Below are 16,873 nucleotides of genomic sequence, written 5' to 3' on the forward strand. Positions count from 1 at the left end.
CCAATTGATGGGCATCCGTTCATTTTCCAGTTTCTAGCCACTACAAAAAGGGCTGCCACAAACATTTTGGCACATATAGGTCCCCTTTCCCTTCTTTAGTATTTCCTTGGGATATAAGCCCAGTAGTAGGAGTCCTAATTTTTAAAAATTGTAGCACAAAGAAACTAGAAATTGAGTCGATGCCCATCAGTTGGGGAATGGGGTAATTAACTTATATCCTTTAGGATATATGAATGTAATGGAATATTATTGTTCTAAGAAATGATGAAAAGGCTGATTTCAGAAAAGTTTGGAAAGACATGCATAAACTAATACTGAGTAAAATGAGCAGAACCAAGAGAACACTGTACATAGTAATAACAAGATTATGTGATGATCAATCATGATAAATTTGATTTTTCTCAATAATGCAGTGATTCAAAGCAATTTTGCATCCCGAGAGAACCTCAGAGACTAAATGTGGATCAAAGGATTTTTACTTTTTGTTTGTTTTTTTCCTTTCTCGTGGTTTTTTTTACCCCCATTGATCTGGTTTTTCATATACAACATGACAAATACGGAAATTAAAAAAAAAAAAAAAAGAATTGTATGTATTTAACCTGTATCAGATTAGTTGCTGTATTGAGGAAACACGGAGGTAAGGAGAGGAGGGATAAAAATTTTGAAGACAGTCTTAGAAAAACGATTGTTAAAAACTATGTGTATTTGGAAATTTAAAAAAATTCATCCATTAAAAAAAAAAAAAAGATAGCAGAGTGTTGGATATATTAAATGGTTAAGAAATACAGAACTGCTACAATAAATAGTGATTGTGTCCTTGGCCTTGGGCTATAGGATCAAGTTAGGTAGACTGAAACTCCGGAAGAGGGATAGTGTTTGAAAGGAGTGGTTGTGGTACCAGCTAGCCGTTTCCTACCCACAGCTCCTTCCGCTCCTTAAGATATATAGGAAATATGGTACTTTATCTTTTTTTTTTTTTTTTTTTTTAATATCTTTTTATTTACAAGATATATGCATGGGTAATTTTACAGCACTGACACTTGCCAGCCTTTTGTTTCAATTTTTTCTCTCTTTCTCTCCACCCCCCTCCCCCAGATGGCAGGTTGACCAATACATATATTAAAGTATAAATTAAATACAATATATGTATACATGTCCAAACAGTTATTTTGCTGTAAAAAAAAGAATCGCATTTTGAAATAGTATACAATTAGCCTGTGAAGGAAATCCAAAATTCAGACAGACAAAAATAGGGGTATTGGGAATTCTATGTAGTGGGTTCATAGTCATCTCCCAGAGTTCTTTCAATGGGTTCACTGGTTCAGTTCATTACTGCTCTATTGGAACTGATTTGGTTCATCTCATTGTTGAAGAGGGCCTTGTCCATCAGAGTTAATCATCAGATAGTATTGTTGAAGTATATAATGATCTCCTGGTCCTGCTCATTTCATTCAGCAGCAGTTCATGTAAGTCTCTCCAGGCCTTTCTGAAATCATCCTGTTGGTCATTTCTTACAGAGCAATAATATTCCATAGCATTCATATACCACAATTTATTCAGCCATTCTCCAATTGATGGGCATCCACTCAGTTTCCAGTTTCTGGCCACTACAGAAAGGGCTGCCACAAACATTCTTGCACATACAGATACCTTTCTCTTCTTTAAGATCTCTTTGGGAGTAGTGGTACTTTATCTTGACAAAGACCAGAAGTTTACTTGTGGGGAAGAGAGGTTCTAACTTGTGAATTACTGTAAAGTGTTACAATTTTCTGCATTCTCAGAAGACATTTGAAATTTGTGTTGTGCTCAAAATGTTCTCAAATATATCAGTCACTTTGGATAGATTTGCATTTTTGAAATATTTTAGAGCAGAACTGATTGTAATTCAGTTAATCTGTCAACAAACATTTTTAAAAAATGCTTTCCATTTATTGAGCATACAAAGTAAGGCAAAAGTACATTCCTTGTCTTTTGAAGCTCACATTCTAATAGAAGATAATAGGTAAATAATTGTACTTGTAAGGTATATACAGTTCAAATGGAAGGTAGTCTAAGGGAATGCCCTAGCAGTTAGTTACTGGGAGGCTGAGGGAGTCAATTTAAGCTGAACCTTAAAAAGGAAGCCAAGAAGGTAGAAGTGAAAAGCAAAGGGAAGATTATTCAAAGTTTAAGAGTAATAAGAGCCAGAGGGCTCTTGGATTACTGAGTAAGTAAAGTGTAAATAAATAAGTAAAGTGTAAGAAGTCTGGGAAGTTATGTCAAACTAAAAAATTTTATATTTGATCCTGGAAAATTCCTTTGGTAGCTGGGAGATGGACTGGAGAAAGATTAGACTTGGGGTGGGGAGGCTAGTTAAAAGGCTATTACAGTAGTGCAGTTGTTTGATGATGCGGGACTATGCCAGGCTGGCAGTCAGGTGAATGCGAAGTAGGGGATTTATATAAGAGATCCTGTGAAGGAAGAATATCACCTTGACAAGAAATTGAGAATGTGAAATGTGTGTAAGAGACACTACAGTTGCAAGCCTGGGTAATTAGGAGGATGGTAGTACAATAAAAAACTTGGAAAAGGGAGCAGTAATTTGGTAAGTAGGGTCCATTAAATTATCCAGTAGTGGATTATGAGGCCTCCCAAGAATTTCAGCAACAGGCCTTTGACCTTCCTTTTGGGACTCTTGAGAACAAATGTAGGTAGTTGATTATGTATATTTAGTTTGCAGGCAGCAGCACCTTATGGCAATGAGAAAGTGGAAAGGACCATGACTCCCTGATTGTCAGGAAGAAGCCATGGTTGGGCTCTAGTTCAGAGTGTGATAGTCCATCTCCAGATGGACTCTCTGGAAATAGCTAGGCCCACTCTGAGCCTTAATTGCTATTTTGATGGGGTACCCTAGGCTTTGCTTCAAGGATGAAGAGCTAAGAATCTGTTACCCTATAAAGCCTGGCCATGTAAAGTTATTGAAGATCAGAGATGAGTAGTGGAGTATTGAGGGGCAGGGCATTAGTAAAGAGCGGTAGATGGGAAATAATTTTATGTGCTAGACACTTTACTAAGTGTTTTACAAATATTATTTCAAAGGAGAGCTTGGGAGTCTTGAGTAACATCCACACTTCCACACAAACTGTGGGGGTGGGGCAGTGAAGAAATAAAAGATACTGTTTTTGAATCAAGAATCAGTGAAAATAGAACTGCCCTCTAGTGGACTGATGGGACCTGACTGTGGACCCTTTGGGCAGGGAAGATAGGAAAAAAAAAAAGTTAGGAATTTGGCAGGAATCTTCTGAAATCCCAGGGGCCTTTCTTGCTGACTGCTTTGAATCTCCTTGTTAGTGGCTTTTACCTGTTCCCCTCCACACCCCCCTGACTTTTTCCTTGGAGTCTGGAGTAGAGGTGTTTCTGAATATGTTTTTAAAGAGAGAATCTGAATCCTCAGGCTCTGCGTGATTGACTGTATCAGACATGAAACCATTATTTTGATATCAGGCCTCTATTTCTTTAGCTATAAAAATGAGGGGTTGCATATATGGCCTCTGCAATCTTTTTCTGCTCTAGATCCTTTTATACTTTCTTTTAAATGATGATGATCATTATCATTTATTTATTAACTGAAATAAAATTAAATTGAGTAACAATTTGTCAAAGTGAATAAATTATTCTATTCAACATTAGCTTTCTTCCTATTGACAAAATTTCTTCACTGATAAAAATTAGCAAGATTTCTTTCCCTGCTAGAAAAAGATCTTTAAAAAAGCTATATTTAGTTAAAATCTTCTTTGTGATTATTGCCATAGCAATCCTATCTTTTGTAAATAGTAAGAGGAAAATGGAATTGGATCATTTGGAAGAATTTACATTGAATAATCTGTGGGATTTAAAAAAATTATTAGTAAGAAAAAGGACTTAGCAGCTAACTCATAACTAAAGAAAATTGGAAAGTTTTAGGTAGTTATGTTTCTTTAAAGAACACAAAACCCATTCTTCAAAAAATAAAAAAAATAACAGTCAAAAAATGCTTTAAAAACGAAACAAAACAGCTGTTTGTCCTATAATCCTGGACATTTGATGTCCCTTCACACTTTTTCTAAGACTCTAAAATTGCAGATATTCATTGGCAGAGGGAATTTCCTTATTGGGTATTCCTTATACCAATGAAATCACAGGTATAGAAGCCACCCCACAAAAAAAAAAAAAAAAGAAAAAGAAAAAAAAAAAAGAAAGAAAGAAAGAAAAAAAATTTTTTGATTAGTGGCTTAAAATAGAAAGTATTTATCGCCAGTCAATATTTGTTTTAGATTCTTTTAGAATCATTGTTTTTCCTACATATAATGTTCATCCCTATAGATATAACGTTGAAAAACTTTGCCAGAGAGGACAATAAAGATGTATGATACACACCATATCATGTTATTTAGGATAAATTATTCTAGTACTAGATTAGTTGTTTCTTTCTACCATAGAAAATTTAATTTTAATAGTTTCCCAAAACATACTTCCCTTTTATGTTTTGACTACTTATTAAGTCACATCATCATCATTTTCTAATTATAGAGATAGATTTAACTTTGTTTATTCAAATTATATTTGAAAAAGAATGTACAGAATGGGGAAAATATGCTTAAATTTTAATCAGCTTTATATGGTTTAAAAATATGAATTGTTATTCATACTTAGTATATATTTTTCTAGTTTTACTTATTTTTCATTTAATAAAGACTGGTTTGGCATCTTTTTAAAAAATAATTTACTATTAATAGCCTGCTTAATTGGCATTATAGAATTTCATTTCTATTCTTATGAGTATCATGACAGTTTTCTTCCTGGAGTTAAATGCTAAAAATGTTTTTGAAATTTTCTAAATTTATTGTAATATTTGTTTAATTGCCTTCCTGGGATCACTTTACTGTCATGTGTGAAACTCCTGAAAAAAATTAATGAGAAAAGAAGTTTTTTATATTGAGTATTTACTGGTTGGAATACTGAGAAAAAATTTAGTCCTCTTGAATTCAAAATCTGGCTTTATTACTTACTATTTGTTTGATCTTTAGGCTAGTTATTTCATATTTTTCACCTGTAAAGTGACTATTGGAGGTAAAACATCATTAAAAATAGCATATCTTGTGAATGGATGTCCATCAGTTGGAGAATGGTTGGGTAAATTGTGGTATATGAAGGTTATGGAATATTATTGCTCTGTAAGAAATGACCAGCAGGAGGAATACAGAGAGGCTTGGAGAGACTTACATCAACTGATGCTGAGTGAAATGAGCAGAACCAGAAGATCACTGTACACTTCAACAACAATACTGTATGAGGATGTATTCTGATGGAAGTGGAAATCTTCAACATAAAGAAGAGCCAACGCACTTCCAGTTGATCAATGATGGACAGAGGTAGCTACACCCAGAGAAGAAACACTGGGAAGTGAATGTAAATTGTTAGCACTAATATCTGTCTGCCCAGGTTACATGTACCTTCGGAATCTAATGCTTATTGTGCAACAAGAAAATGGTATTTACACACATGTATTATATCTAGGTTATATTGTAACACATGTAAAATGTATAGGATTGCCTGTCATCGGGGGGAGGGAGTAGGGGGGGGGATAATTTGGAAAAATGAATACAAGGGATATTATAAAAAATATATAATAAAAATAAAAATAAAAAAATAGCATATCTTGTTTTTATAGATTATTCATATGCTTCAATTCTATTTTTTTTTTTTTTTTTTAAGAATTAGACTAGATTGGAGGTCTTTTCCAGGTCAAAACCATATTTATCAAATTACTTATATGTATATGTAGTATTAGAATAATAGCCAATTAGATTTGGATTTAATAAGATCAACACTTAAATACATTTAGGTGATTTTTTAAAAATAGCCCTATCAAAATATAAATAATCATGGATAATTATAAATTTCTTCTCAGTAGGTGTATTTGATGCAGTAAATTAAATAATTATTGTGTTTTTACAGTTTATAAAAAATTTAATGCTTTATTAGGAAAAAGCAAGTATAGGCCAGTGATAGTTTGATTGTAGTGTGTTTATATAAAGAAGGGTGATATATTGAAAGTCTGGAAAAGTGGGAAGGAACAGGCTGTGAAGAGTTATCAATGATGGACAGAGGAGTTTGTTTTTTTATCTTAGAGATTATAGGGAATTTCTGGCATTTATTGAGTGGGGAGGTGACATAATCAGATTGGGCTTTTGTGTGGAAGGTCATTTGGAGAGGGAAAACACTGTAAGTAGAAAGATTCCAAATAGGAGGCTGTGTTATAGGCTAGGAGGGAGGGAGGCAGTGTTTCATATGGGATGGGAACTGTGCGAGTTGAGAGAAGATCTATTTGAGAAATGTTGTAGTAGTAAAAATAATTGTTGGTCATTGATTGGATATATAGGGTGAATAAATATACAGAATTGAAGATAATACTGAAATTGTGGGATGATTGAAAGTGAAGCTGTTATCTTTTGATATTTTTTCCTCCACATTGTGAAGGAGAAAAACCTTTGTATTGGAAAGGATAGAACAATAGTGGCTAATATGTAGTAGAAATTCAGGATAAATAGATAGTAAAATATATTTTTTTATTATTACTTTAATAGTTTTACCAGATATATGCATGGGTAATTTCACAACATTGACAATAGCCAAAACCTTTTGTTCTAATTTTTCCCCTCCTTCCCTCCCCTCCCCCAGATGGCAGGTTGACCATTTTTAACCTACCTGGCTTGGGGTATCCGTACTATGTCTGTGTCATAAAAGGAATTTGGTAGGACTCCTTCATTCCCTATTTTTTCAAATAGTTATATAACATTGGAGCTAATTGTTCTTTGAATGGTTGGTAGAATTCACGTGTAAATCCATCTGGTCCTGGAAATTTTTTCTTTGGGAGTTGATTAATAGCTTGTTCTATTTCTTTTTCCAAAATGGGACTATTTAAAGCAATTTATTTCCTCCTCTGTTAATCTGGGAAGCCTGTATTTTTGGAGGTAGTCATCCATTTTATTTAAGTTATCAAATTTATTGGCGTAAAGTTGGGCAAAGTAACTCATTATTTCTCTAATTTCCTCTTCATTGGTAGAAAGTTCCCCCTTTTCATTTTTAAGACTAACAATTTGATTTTCCTCTTTCCTTTTTCTAATCAGATTTACCAAAGGTTTTTCTATTTTATTGGCTTTTTCATTAAACCAACTATTAGTTTTATTTATTAGTTTAATAGTTTGTTTTTTTTTTTACTTTCAATATTATTAATTTCTCCTTTTAATTTTAGAATTTCAAGTTTAGTATTTGATTGAGGGTTTTTAATTTGGTCTTATTCTAGCTTTTTAAGTTGCAAGCCCAATTTATTGATCTTCTCTTTCTCTATTTTCTTCAAGTAAGCCTCTAAAGATATAAAATTTCCCCTTATTACCGCTTTAGCTGCATCCTACAAATTTTAGTATGATGCCTCATCATTGTCATTATCTTAAGTGAAATTATTGTTGTCTATAATTTGCTATTTCATCCAATCCTTCTTTAAGATAAGATTATTTAATTTACAATTACTTTTTTATCTATTTGCCCCTAACTTTTTGTTGAATGTAGTTTTTATTACTTCATGATCTGAAAAGAAAGCCTTTACTATTTCTGCTTTCCTGCATTTAATTTTGAGATCTTTATGTCCTAATATATGGTCAATTTTTGTATAGGTTCCATGAACTGCTGGGAAGAAAGTATACTCCTTTCTGTCACCATTCAGTTTTCTCTAAAGATCTATCATACCTAATTTTCCTAAAATTCTATTTACCTCTTTAATTTCTTTCATATTTGTTTTGTGGTTTGATTTATCTAATTCTGAGAGTACAAGGTTGAAATCTCCCACTATTATAGTTTTGTTGTCTATTTCTTCTTGCAACTCTCTTAACTTCTCCTTTAGGAAGTTAGATGCTATACCACTTGGTGCATATATATTTATTATTGATATTGCTTCATTTTCTATGCTACCCTTTAGCAAGTTATAGTTTCCTTCCTTATCTCTTTTGAGATTAATAAATAGGGAGCCAGTTCACTGTCCCTCAGACTATTGGAGGAAAAACTCACACTCTGTCTCCACCCCTCAGCCCATTTGCCAAAACCTGACGGGCCACATAAACGGCCTCAGCAGGTCTTAGTTTGAGAACCCCTGGATTAGATCAATTTTTGCTTTTGCTTGATCTGAGATAAGGATGGCTACCCCTGCTTTTTTGACTTCACTTGAAGCATAATAGATTCTGCTCCAGCATTTTACCTTTACTCTGTATGTATCTCCCTACTTTAAATGTGTTTCCTGTAAACATATTGTAGGGTTGTGACTTTTGATCCAGTCTGCTATCCGTCTCCGCTTAGTGAGAGAGTTCATCCCATTCACATTTACAGTTAAAATTACTAATTCTGTATTTCCTGCCATCATATTATCCCTATATTATGCTTTTTCCCCTTGCCCCCCAACCCCTTCCTCAGTATTAAACTTATGAGCCCCACTTGCGTCACCCAGCCCTCCCTCTTTAGTATCCCTCCCTCCTCCCTTTAAATCTCTGTCCCTTTCTTGTACCCTTTCCTTATTACTCTTTTCCTTTTCCCTTTTCCTTTCCCCCATCTTGGCTCCTCACCTCAGTAAAATAATTCTTAACTGCTTTTCAAGTCTCCAGACCTAGATAAACTATCTCCATGGTCTTGAAAGAATCAAAACAGATGTTACTGATGAGGCTATTAAAGGTGATCTTTGAAGAAATCAACAAGACAGGGTTCTGAAGGAGGAGAACATGACCTGCTTTTTTTTTTTCCTCTGGGTGCAGATGGCTCTCTTCATCATAAGATTATTGGAACTGGCCTGAATCATCTCATTGTTGAGAAGAGCCATATCCATCAGAATTGCTGACTTTCTTCCTTAAAAAAAAAAGTAGACCCTGCAAGCCATAAGTTAAGTGAGTTTGACTTCAATTCTCAGCAAAAGATAGAACATATTATTAAAGGGATTTTTAGTGAATGTCTGGGAAAGGAAGGTAGTAATCATATAAATCAGCATAACTTTTATCAAGAACCAATTATCTCATGCTGACCTCATTGCTTTTTTTGAGGTGACCAGCCTGGGTGATCAAGCAATGCTTTAGGTAGTTCCTGGATTTCATCAAAGCATTGGACAAAATCACTTTTTGTTGTTGTTGTTGTTGTTGCTGTTGTTAAAAATATAGAAATTTCAGCAAGAGATTAAGTGGATTGAGAACTAAATGAATCCCTGTAAGAGTAAGGATTGAGACCTAAGGAGAAGGAGAGTAATCGGGTGTTTCAGGGATCTGTTGTAGACCCTATTTAAAAAAAAAAAGAAAAAAAAAAGATTTTAAGTGATTTATCAGATTTACAGATGACAAAGATGAGAAGGGATAGCTACCAAGGTTGATGCCTGTCAGAATATAGAAAGATTTTGATTGCCTAAATGTTTGAATGTTAAATAACATTCTTAGCTTTCTGGCTGTACTGCCTGACCTTAGGTTAAGTCATTTGGGGACAAATTTAATAAGCTGGAATTTAATAGGATCAAGGGTAACATCTTCACTTTAGTTTAAAAAAAAAATGAAACGACTTCAGTAGTACAAGATGAGGAATATTATGGCTAGAGAATAGCAAATTCGTTATGAGTCAATAGTTACTTGGCAGCTGAAACAACAACAAGAAAACTCATGCAGCTTAGGCTGCATTGGAAACTTATAGTCTTAATGCCCTTTGCCTTTGCCAGATCATATCTTTCTGCTATATTGTTTTCAGATTTGTGTGCCACATAATAGGAGGTGATGGGGGAGGGGAAAGTAAGGACCAAAGAGTAAATTAATATATCCATTTATTAAAAGTGCCTACTATATACCAAGCAATGTGCACTAAGTACTAGAATACAAAGACAAAAGTGAAATTATGTATAAAATAAAAATTAAGTGCATAACATATACATAATTATGTACAATAACAAATTATATGAATATACTTTATTCAAAATTAATTGATTACAGAGGTGGTTTGAGGAGTGAATATATTAGCACCTGGGGAAAACTGGGAATGATTATTATGGAGAAAAGAAGAAATAACATCTCATCAGGCATGAAAAGATGGCATTTGGAAGAATAATTAATTAGATTTGTACCCTTTGTGACTAAGATTGATAGAAACTTTCCTAAAAATAAAAGGGATCTAAAATGTTGAATTTCTTGCCTCAGGAGATAGTGAGATCTCTTTCTCTTATTTTAAAAAAAAAATTCTTTAAATAAATGTGTGCTATTGTGAATACTCTTTTTTAGATGAAAGTTGAACTAAATGTCTTCTGAGATATGTAGATTCTCAGCTGGATTCTCAAAATAAATGTTTTGGTCATAGTGAAAATGATATTATTGGTTACATGTAAAAAAAATAAACTTTTTTTTTTTTTTTTAATTTTGAGGTCCAAATTCTTTCCTTCCCTTATGTCTTACTCCCACTTTTTTTTTAATTTAGAATTTTTTCCCACAGTATATATGCATGAGTAAATTTTTAAAAAATAATATTATCCCTTGTATTCATTTTTCCAAATTATCCCCTCTCTCCCTCCACTCCCTACATTTTACATATGTTACAATATAACCCAGATACAATATATGTGTGTAAATACCATTTTCTTGTTGCACATTAAAGTATTAGATTCCGAGTCTTACTCCTACTTGAGAAGGCAAGAAAAAAAAAATTTTTTTTAAATTAAAGCTTTTTATTTTTAAAAACATATGCGTGGACAATTCTTCAACATTAGCCCTTGTAAAACCTTGTGTTCCAATTCCCCTCCCTTCCCCCAAGGCAAGATGGCAAGAATTTGAAGTTCAAAGTTTAAAAGGAAAATATATGTGTGTGTGTGTGTGTGTGTATTATTTTTTTTTTTTTTTGAGTTCCTTGAAATTGATACTTGGTATTGGCTCTTTTATTTATTATTTTATTAATTTTTACAATTATAACATTTTCTTTGACAGTACATATGCATAGGTGATATATGTGTGTATGTATATATATATATGTGTGTGTGTGTGTGTGTGTGTGTGTGTGTGATATATATAATTTTTTTTTTTTTAACATTATCCCTTGTAATTCTGTTCCAAGTTTTTCCCCTCCTTCCCTCCATCCCCTCCCCTAGTATATCCTAGGTACAATATATATGTGCAGAACCAAATTTTATTGTTGTTGTTGCAAAGGAAGGATTGTATTTGGAAGGTAAAAATAATCTGGGAAGAGAAACAAAACAAGACAAAACAAAAAACCAATGCTCACAGTTTACACTCATTTCCCAGTGTTCCTTTTCTGGATGAAGCTGATTCTATTCATCATTGATCAATTGGAATGTGTGTGTGTGTGTGTGTGTGTGTATATATATATATATATATATATATATATATATATATATATATATATATATATATATATATATATATATATACATATATATATATATATATATATATATATTTTAAAGATGCTTTGATCTGCATTCAAAGTTCATCTCTTTTCTCCATAGAGGTGAATAACATTTTTCATCATTAATTCTTTGGAATTGACTTGGGTAAGAGTATTATGTCAGAATTAGGATTTAAATCCATGTCACAGTTGATCATTATACATTATTAGTGTTACTGTGTACGATATAATCCTGATTCTGCTCACTTCACTTTTCATCAGTTCATATAAGGTTTTTCTGAAACCCCCATGCTCATCATTTCTTATGGCACAACAGTATTCCATCACAATCTTGTTTTGCCTTTCCCCAATGAATGGATATTCCCTATATTTCCAATTCTTTGTCATTACAAAAAGAGCTGTTATAAATATTTTTGTACATATGGGTTCTTTTCCCTTTTCTTTGACCTCTTTGGGAGACAGTATTGTTTTGAAATAAGAGCACTGGAGCTTGAACCAGAAAACTTGGGTTCTAGTTCTGACTTTTATACTATTGGTTTGAACTTGAATAAATTATATATCTTCTCTGGGCTTTAAAGTTTCACTTTTAAAATAGGGAGGTGAGTGTAAATGATCTCTCACTTTTTCTTTTCGTTCCCACATACTGAAATATATGTAGTTCAGTTATGCTAAATGGTCTCTCTGGATTTTAAACAGAATTTTACTATTGACATTTTTTCAACTTGATAATGAAGCATGCCTGACATAAAATCATTAAGCAAGAAGTACTTAGAAGGCAAAGTTTATGTGGAATTATTAAGGTAGAAACATTGTTTTCAATAAAAGAATTCATAGATGGATTTCCAACAGAACTTGGTCATAAGATTTCCAGATTGTACAGTCAAGTTTGCTTCTTCTTTGAAATGGAAAAACTTGAGTTTGAAAGGAATTTAGACTTTTAAGATTTATTTTTATTTAAAAAAAAATCACCAATCAGGATGAGATGTCTGTCTAATTTAATGATTCAGTCTTACTTGAAGATAAAAATATTCTACATCCTTTAAGTTTATTAGGGAAACCCAGGACTAGCTTAGCCAGATCTTATAATCATGATGATCTATTTTAGTAAGTAGAAAATAATATGTTATAATAACATTGTGATTAACATATCTATTTACATTTCTGTGTGAAAAAGCTATGAAAGGGGGAAGAAGTATGGAAAGAATACATACAGCCCATAGCACAGTGCTTCACAAATACTAAGTACATAATAAAAATTACTTCCATTGTGCTATGGGCTGAGGATACAAGTACAAAAATGTAATCATCCTAGCTGTCAAATAGTTTTTATTCTAATAGAGGAGATAGCACAAATGGGAAAGTGATGAAAAGGAAAGGATAAAACCTTTTTTGTTTGCTAAGTTGGAGGAGTTGTTGAATGAAGCCGTACCATGGGGTTTGACGTGATCTATCTAATATTAATGGAAATATTGATTGTAGATCTGATTGCATAGAAAGAGATAAAGAGGAATGGGACTGGGATAGAAGAAATATCAGCAGGGCAAGAAATTGTAGGGAGAGGAATATGAAATATGGCTGGAGCCAACTTAATGGCATGGACCATGTAATTTTGTGCTCCCACAATCTAGAAAACTATATCCCTAGAAGTAGAACTATACAAATGAATGGAGGTTTGGTAATGATAACAAAACAGTTTATTTGTGTCAGTCTTCTTCACACCTCTCCTCTCCCCTTCCTGTCCCATGTCATCCCATCCCTACCTTCCATAACAAGAATGTTCCATTGTTACACCTTCATGACAGGAAAATGTGAGGAAGGCCTGTAGTATGTTAGTATGTTAGGTGGACATTCTGTGGCAACCTTTTGGGGGAACATGGACAAACATCACAAAAGTAGTAAGTGTCAGAATTGGGACTTAAACCCATGTTATCTGACCCTAAGAAAATGAAAACCAAGCCAAACCCAAGACCACCTGGAATTAATGTGGTATTGTCCCAGAAGACAGGGCAGCTAGGTGGTGCAGTGGATAAAGCGCTGGATCTGAAGTCATCTTTGTGAGTTCAAATCTGGCTTCAGATATATTCTGGCTGTGTGACCCTGGGGTGAGTCACTTTACCCTATTTGTCTCAGTTTCCTCATCAGTAAAATGAACTGGAGAAGGAAATGGCAAACTACTCCAGTATTTGTGCCAAGAAAATTCCATGAAGAAACACAGTTGGATATGACTGCAACAACTGAACCAGTGCTAGAAAATGGTACTTTAAACAACAGAAATCTTTGGCTTTCATTGCTTTTGCAAAGTAGTATCAGTGGCCAGTATTTCTTCATACATTCATTCACTCAAAACATACAGTATTAGTATCTTAACTTTCCATGCTTTCTCCTTCTGAATTATATTTATTTTTCCATAAGCTTTTCTTAGAGAAACTGTCAGCTCTTTTTTTTTTTTTTTTTTTTTTTAAGTATTGTGAGTACCATTTAATCCAACTGTTATTTCTTGCTTGATATGTCTCATGTTCCTACCTGCTTTCTAAGTTCAAGACTTTTTCCTTTGAAGTGGATTTCCTGTGAAGCTTAACAGATAGTTTTACAAGGACAGAAGAATGTACGTTTTGGTATAGCAGTATTACATTCATGGGAGATTACTGCAAGAGCTTGATGTCTAAAAGTATCATTAATTATATTTCAGTCAAGCATTTAGCAAATAAGTGGCATAACAAGTTTATTTATATACATATACATACATGAATCTGTTAGGTGCACAGGAGAGTTTATTTCAATTTTTATAGTGCAAAGCATATTGAATTAATAGTTTCTATTTAGAAATGTGACATTAAACAGAACAATTCTGTGATTACTACTATTGCCATTATATTTGTGATTTCTTGGAGGAGTAGACGGTGTTTATTGTCTTCTCCCTTTTCACAGTGATATAATAAAGAAGTATTTTTTTTTTTTTTTTTGAACAAACAAATCAGGATAATTATCTTAAGTAAAACAGGCATTGTTATAAAAGTGAGCAATGCCATTAGACTAGAGCTGTCCAGGACTCTTGACAATAAGAATTCATTTCCATGAATAACTGTCAATTAAATTGGTAATGCTAATTCCTTTTTGTCTCTGTACCTCTAAAGAGATAGTGCTGAAGGAAGCATTAGAAGATTTGTTAAAGTTTTGAAAAAGTTTTTCCTTCCTTTTTTTTGTCTTTTTCATATTGGGGGATTTGCTGTTAACTTATGAGAGGGAAAAAAAAGTGACCTTTTCTGTTCATTGATTTAATAATTAAGATATAACCTTGTATGTGATTGACCATTTATCCTAAAGGAGCTATATTAAAGATTATGAAGAAGCCTGTCTAGATCTCTATTTGAATATGGATGATAAGGAGGAAAAATGGCTGTGTTAGACTAGAGGGAGAACCAGAACATTCCATTGGGATCTCTTGATATCATTTGGAAAATTTCAAATTAATAAGTGAATGAAAGTTAATTGACTGTGTTAAAGAATCCTAATAACATTAAAATTTTATTTTGACTATTATTACCTTCATAGGAAGATGGTGAAGGGTTTTGTTTTGTTTTGTTTTTTGAAGGGAAAAGAGTACTCTTTCATATTGCTCATTTGGCAATTTGGTGTGTGATATAGAAAATTGGGTGTTTCCTTAAAAATTCTGAATATCATTAAATAAAATTAATATTTCCATAAACATAGTATAACAGAAAAAGAAGATCATGTATTAAAGTAAATTTATATTATGTGTGACTGGCTTTTCTTTTTAATTAAGACATTCAACATATAATTTTTCATAGATGGCTTGTATGTCTGATTATTTCTGTCCTTCCTTGAGTCCTCTCTATGCCTTAAAAATGTTTACATTTGTTTTTGGTCTTTATTTTTACATTGCCATCTCAGCGTACTGGCCATGTCATTATGGCCATGTCATTATGTTTTTGATACTATACATTCATCTTGAATCTTTAAAACATGTAAATTATTAGAAGTAAAATGTAAAAATGTACAATTTATTAAGTGGAAATAATGTTTTGAATATCCTTGTACTCCAAAATCATAAGTTGAAAAATTTTAAAGTTTAAAGACTTTTGTTTTTGTTGTTTAAGTTTTAGAAGATTACTACAGATTATTAAAGAAACTAGTATTTTGAGGGGAATACTGTTAAAGAAGCTTGAAAGATAACTGATATAGTTTTATAATTTTTCAAAAGTTTATCAGCCTAAAATAATAGGCTTAATTGAATAAAGTGAAATTTAATAGGAATAAATATTGTGTACTTGGGTTAAAAAAAATCAGTTTTTGCAGTTCATACGATAGAGAACATAGCTAAATAATAATTCCTATGAAAAGAATATGATTTGAAATGGCAGTCCTAGATATGGCTAGTCAAACATCATGGCTACATTAAGCAGGTAAGTTTTTAGGATCAGGAAGGCATAGTTCCATTGTATGTATATATGTAGGCCATATTTGGAGTGATCTTTAAAACTAGTATCTTCATCTTAATATTAAAAGTGGAAATAGATTTTTAGTCTTGTTGACTGAAGTGCTAGCTTTTCCTTTTGGGGGATAGTAAAACTGTCTTCAGTATGGAGTGGTTTGAAAGTTCCATTTTGGTAGATGATCGCAGACTGGTTAAGCCCTCAAGGATTTTTATTATAATAAAGACAGGCAGAAAGGAAGGAAAGAAACAAGTTCTTATTAAGTTAAGCTTACTATGTGCCAGGTATTGTGCTAAGCTCTTTACAAATATTTCTCACAACAGCTCTGGATCTTGGATATTATTATTAACCTCATTTTACAGTTAAGGAAACTAAAGCAAACAGGTTAATAGAGTTGCCCAGAGTCACACTGCTAGTAATTCTAGGCCCATCTTTACCTGCTTCACCATATGATAATTTCTAACCAAGGGATTCAGACTGTGTTGTACAAATCTAAAATACTGTGTATATCTTTAAGCCATGAATGCTTAGATTTCAAAGGCACTGCAGATATTCAGCATATTTCAAAGAATAGTATGTGACAATAGTTATGGGAGTTTAAAATAAGATGGATGTGAGTGACTATTAAGGATAATGAAATATACGGAATAGCAGTATAAAGAATCATTGGTTTTATGGGGCAAAAGATATCAATTGAAGGGGAATATATAGATGGGAAACCTGGAATTGGGAAGTATGTATGATATATTCAGAGGTAGTCTCTTCCCCCCCAAATACCAGCTGTCATTTTCTTATAGCAAGATCAAATGTGACCTAATTTTATAATATACTTTAATTTACTTAGGTTTTTAAAAAAGCTTTCTTGTATAATTGTCTTTCTTTTAATTTTTTTTTCATTAATTCATTATGGTGTAGTTCTGTTTAAAAGAAAAGCTTTAAAGCTTGTTTTCTCTAGGACAAAACACTACCTACTTTGT

General features: G+C 32.8%; 1 protein-coding gene across 1 annotated transcript in view; it reads left to right on the forward strand.

Moving 5' to 3' along the window:
* The window catches only part of PPP1R13B (protein phosphatase 1 regulatory subunit 13B), a 125,300-nt gene that overhangs the window by 79,136 nt on the left and 29,291 nt on the right, over positions 1-16,873 (forward strand).

This window comes from Sminthopsis crassicaudata, chromosome 2 (genome assembly GCF_048593235.1).
Source record: "Sminthopsis crassicaudata isolate SCR6 chromosome 2, ASM4859323v1, whole genome shotgun sequence".
Taxonomy (NCBI): domain Eukaryota; kingdom Metazoa; phylum Chordata; class Mammalia; order Dasyuromorphia; family Dasyuridae; genus Sminthopsis; species Sminthopsis crassicaudata.